Below are 5,385 nucleotides of genomic sequence, written 5' to 3' on the forward strand. Positions count from 1 at the left end.
GGAGGGAGAAGATGGTAGGGGGGATGAAAGGAGGGGAAAAGTGAAGGGAGAGAGATTGATGGAAGGAGGAGCAGGGAGGAGGGAGGGGTCCGGAGGGAGAAGGGGAAGAGGAGTAGCAGAGATGGAGAGAAAAAGCTTTACCTTCAGGGGCACCACGAAGGAGGCGCCAGTCCTGCCTATGTGCCCCTCTCTAGCCCCTCAAGGCCCGCAGCTCAAATTTCACCTCCCTGCTCCAGCCCTCCAGCCTAGGCCCCTGCAGAACCCCTAAGGGAATCACACCCATTGCTCCCATGAGGAACTGGGTTTCCTGTCGCTCCTGGAACCAAGCACCCACAGGCGTTGTTGCTTAGAACTACTTTAGGAAGAGTATAAATTCCTCTTTTACAGGCTGGGAAACTGAGGCAGGCACGATCTCTGCCTTAGCTGCACTGTCCCAGCTGTTGGGCTGGCGAGGAGAGGGAGGTACAATGTCAGGGCCCCAGATGGAGTAGACTGCCTGAGTGTTGGTGCATAGTCCCCATCCCTCCTGGGTAAACCACTCCCCACCCTAGGAGAACCATCAAGGGCTCACAGTAGGTCCCTGGATGTGGGAGATCTGTCCTCAGCACCAGTGACCAGCTTGCTAGGTAGATAACAGTGTTACCGAGTTCAAACTCATTCTCCTCAGTGCAGGACAGGCCAATAAATCAGGAGACCAGGGGTTGGGCATGGAATAGCAAGTTTCTCTAAACCTAGATGGCAAACTAATGTCCTGGAAAGCCATCTCCCCAAGTAAGAATTCAGGCTCCTTTCCTCCTTGCTTGGTTGTTGCAAATTTCTTGGTGTAGGAATTCTTTGCTGTTAGAATCCTTTGTTCTTGCAGCTATCTGCCTGGGTCAGATCCCTGTAAATCTCCAATGAAACAAATGTTATTTTCTATTCTGCAACTTGTTATCTTTATGTGAATGGAAAAGTGTAAATATCCTTAAAGGCCAGAGCCTTCAGAATAGGCTCCCCTGTATATTTCAGGCTGTAGGCCACATTGTTTTACGAAAGGTGCAGAACCAACAAGACTAATCCTAGGAAACAGGGCACAGGGTTAAAGTCAAAGGAACAGATCTAATATGGAGTCAGATTTGTTCTTTTCTATTACCCGGGAAGAAGCCACTTGAGGATTTAAATCACTTTAGGTTAAAAATAAGTAAAACTTTAAAGGAATTTACATACATAGGTGGGAATGTGCATAGCATATTTGGAAAAACACACAAAGGATTGTAAACAGTGACATCTCCAGGGAGGGCTGAAAGAACAGAGGATGAGGGAAAACTTATACTTGTGTATTTTTGTGCTGTTTGAATTTTTTTGTACTATATGCATATATTTCTTTTTCAATTAAAAGAAGGCGTAATGGAGGGAAGGAGTAACTAGCTCAGCAAATATAGCAGCCATGGAAACACTTAGCCGTCACTTTTGCTTTAAGCCAGGAAGCTTTTATTGACTCTTTCCTATGTGCCCAGTGCTGTTTTATGACTACATTTCTTATGTATACTGTTTATAAAATAATAACATGCTATCCCTCACCCTTGCCCAGGGGCGCTGGTGGAAAACCAACTAAGTTTTTATTGAATCATTTTCCAAGGAGTAGAAAGGAGTTATAAACAGAACACATCTTCAGGGCAAACCAGGTGGAAAGGGTTTCCAGCAGGCCAGACAGCTAGGAAGGGTTTTCAACAGAGGTGCCCAGAGGCTGAGAGAGAAAGACTCCAGGTCCCCACAAAAAGCTGCCCAAAGTAGTTTCTCCATGGCACTATTGTAATAAGAAAGAAAAAATCTGACTCCATATTACGTCTGTTCCTTTGACTTTAAGCCTGCGCCCTGTTTCCTAGGCTTAGTCTAGCTGGTTCTGCACCTTTTATGAAACAATTGCCTAGAGCCTGAAATAGACAGGAGAGCCTAATCTCAAGGCTCTGACCTTAAGAATATTAACACTTTTCCATTCATATAAAGACAACAAGTTGCAAAATAGAAAATAACATTTATTGTGTTGGAGATTTACAGGAATGTGACCCAGATGGATAGCTGCAAGAACAAACAATTTTAACAACAAAGAATTCCTACACCAAGAAGTTTGTAACAACTGAGCATAACCACTTCCCCCTTTTAATATAAAAGAAGCCTGAATTCTGACTTGGGGAAGATGGTTCTCCGGGACAATTAGTCAGCCATCTACTCAGTCTGCTGGCTTTCCAATTAAAGTCGCTATTTCTTGCCCCAAAACCTGGTCTCCTGATTTATTGGCCTGCCTGCAGTCAGCAGAATGAGTTTGGACTCAGTGACATAAACATACATTGAAGGTATCCATTTGGTATATTAAATGACCTACTTCCACTGGTCTTTCTTCCTGACTTTTTCTTCTCTTGACCACTCCTGCTATGTTTATGAAAAATCTGTCAGTCTTCTCATAGGGACACATTTCCATCTCTAGCCACTACCCTTCCACGTAAGAACTGATGTCACAAAGGCAACTGAAATTGTTAAGAGATATTACACGGTCAGAGAAGAGCAGAAGTGGGTACTGGCTGATGTTCAAGAGCCAGCTGTGACACACGACAAGATGTCGTGAGCATGGATAGACAGCTGGGCACCAAAGGAGACGCTTCTAAGCCTCCATGAGGGACTTGGTAGATAGAAAGAAAAAGTCCCAGACTGTAGATGTGATCCCACTACAAGCATCCTGGGCGAGGCTGGGCAAGTCATTTAACTTCTCTAGACCTGTGCTGTCTTACATGGGAGCCACCAGCCACATGCAGAATTATGAAGGTATTCTGTAGCCAGGCAGAATTATAAATAAAAATTTTACTGCAAAGGCTTAGCATATATGCTGTTTAGAAACATTAGTGGTCTTCTTGTCCTAACAGGTTATTTTTCTACGTCTAGCTTTCTGTGGTTTGTAACACCCATGACTAATGATTCCCTTATAGTGACATATTTTGAAGTTATAATTTACTGGACACAGTATCATCATATCACAGTTTTAAAAAAAAATGATACGCATAAGCCAGGCCATCTGATTTAGTAGTTATGAGCAGGGTCTCTGGGGCCAGCCTGCCTGAGTACAAATTCTCACTCTGCCTCCGGGGGGTTCTTTGTGAATCTTGGACAAATAATAATGATTATGATTATGATTATGATTTACTTATTTGTGCTTCTTTTTCCTTACCTCTTAAATGGTGAGGAATATGTAAACTATCTCCTACTGTGCTGGAAGGATTAAGTGAGTTAACGTCTGTGCTGCCCACTTCCCTGTGTTTCAGCATTCTCCAGGCAATCAGTTCCAAAGTCTGAGGCATTCTCCACTGCCTTAGTCAGTCTGGGATGCTGTAACAAATTACCATGGGTCAGGTGGCTTAAAAAACCAGCATATTCCTCAAGCTTTGGAGGCTGAGACATTCAAGATCAAGATATCTGGGAGAGGATTGGCTTCATGGCTTGAAGATGGCTGTCTTCCCACTATCTTCATGGGGCAAAGAGCAGAGAGGCAAGCTCTCTTGGGCCCCTTATAAGTGCCCTAATCCCATTCATGAGAGCTCTACTCTCATGACCTCATTTTATCCTAATAATCACCTCCCAAAGGCCCCGCCTCCCAATACTGTCACACTGGGAGATCGGGTTTCAACCTATGGATTTTGAGGGGATGCAAACATTCAGTCGGCTAACTCTCCCCAACATGCAGTCATCAAATTTGTAGCTAATTTCAAAGTAATGCTTGTATCTCTCTGCCCATTTCCATTCCTACATCCACTAACAGTGAAGCCCTGTGACCTTTTATTCCTTATTTTCCTGGTAGAGGTTTAATTGATTCCTCTACTCCAATGCTCTTCTCACTCCAAACAGTCTGCTTAACAGCTGTACCAGATATTTCTTCCTTAAAACACCTTCCCACTGCACCTGGTTGTTTTTTAGGTGTAAATGTCAAAATCCTCTCCACATCCCATCCCAGACCTTTAATTCCTTACACAACCCTTCCCTATGTTACTTTTCTATTACCACTGTAACAAATTTCCAGAAACTTAATGGCTTAAACAAGCACAGATTTATCAGCTTATGGCTGTGGAGGTCAGAGATCCAACACAGTTCTCATTGGGCTAAATTCAAGGTAGCAGCAGGGTTCCTTCCTTCTAGAAGGTCTAGAAGAGAATGTTTCCTTGTTTTTTGTTTTTTGTTTTTTTCCAGTTTCCAGAGGTCACCGACCTTCCTTAGCTTTTGCCCCACCACTTCCTCCATCTTCATGGCCAGCAGCGTCTCGGAACATTTTTCCATGGCTACACCTCCCTCTGACTCTAAACTCAGCTGGAAAATGTCCTTCTCTTTTAAGGACCCCTGTGATTACATTGGGCCCACCTGGACAATCCAAGCTACTCTCCCTATCACCTCATCTCAGGATCCCCTTGTCCCACCCCACTCAGGCATTATGTATGTGTCTGTGACACTCCCCTTGGGTAACATTTCCTCTCGTGGGCAATTAAAGGTTCAAGAACCTTACGAAAGCCTTTTTGTTTTTCTTTCTTAGTCTTTCCACATTCAGTACATCTGGTGAGATTATATGAATCCTGTTTATTTGTGGCCTGACACTAATCTTTAATAATGTATCATGGCCTTAAAAAGCTTATAGACAATTTAGAAGACAAATCCTCTAAGATTTTTTAAGATTTTTGTCCTAAAATGTCTGTCATCCCTTTTGCCCTGTACAGTAACATTTCACAGGTGGTTACACCGTGGGGGGGGGGACACATTGTTCTGTCACCACACTTCCCTCATTCACACCAATGTGCTGATCTCCTAACCGAGGATCTATGTTCCCAGCTTTGCTTACTTTCTCCTCCTTTCCATTGACTATCCTGTTCCCACCACTTCCTTCATTCAGCACATCAGGAGTTCATGGCCACATTCTTCTCTAAATGGAATGGATATTGTGCATCTAACGTCTGATAATTGTTTCCATTGTATATGCACACACTCACCTACATGTGTCCCCATCCATCTCTTTATTTTCCTAGAATCTTCCAGAGGAATCAGTTCCATGATGATGATGATGATGATACTGACAGTGATGACAGGGGCCTCTCAAGGACTCTGATAAAGGAATCAATGAAGAGAGGGAATCTTTGCAAAATTGCCCCCAGAAACAGGCTTAAAGGTAAATAACTGCTATAGTGCTTAATGAAATTGACATATTTAACTATTATTAAAACTTTATATCACTGTATTTTAAATTTTAAGGGGAATTTTCATTCACCACTAACCAAGATTTGACTTTAGGACCAAAATCTAAGAGGATTTCTGTCTTCTAATAAATTGTCCACTAGCCTTCTAAACACGTGATTCTTTAAAAAAAAAAAAAAAAAA

General features: G+C 42.9%; 1 long non-coding RNA gene across 1 annotated transcript in view; it reads left to right on the plus strand.

The window, feature by feature from the left end:
• LOC116280297 (uncharacterized) overlaps window positions 1–5,181 on the plus strand; it is an 80,572-nt gene extending 75,391 nt beyond the window's left edge. Inside the window, exon 3 of the long non-coding RNA XR_012077277.1 lies at window positions 5,037–5,181. This is a non-coding gene — a long non-coding RNA (uncharacterized lncRNA). The remainder of the gene's footprint in view (window positions 1–5,036) is intronic.
• Window positions 5,182–5,385: the final 204 nt, after the last annotated feature.

Source organism: Vicugna pacos, chromosome 1 (assembly GCF_048564905.1).
Source record: "Vicugna pacos chromosome 1, VicPac4, whole genome shotgun sequence".
Classification (NCBI taxonomy): Eukaryota; Metazoa; Chordata; class Mammalia; order Artiodactyla; family Camelidae; genus Vicugna; species Vicugna pacos.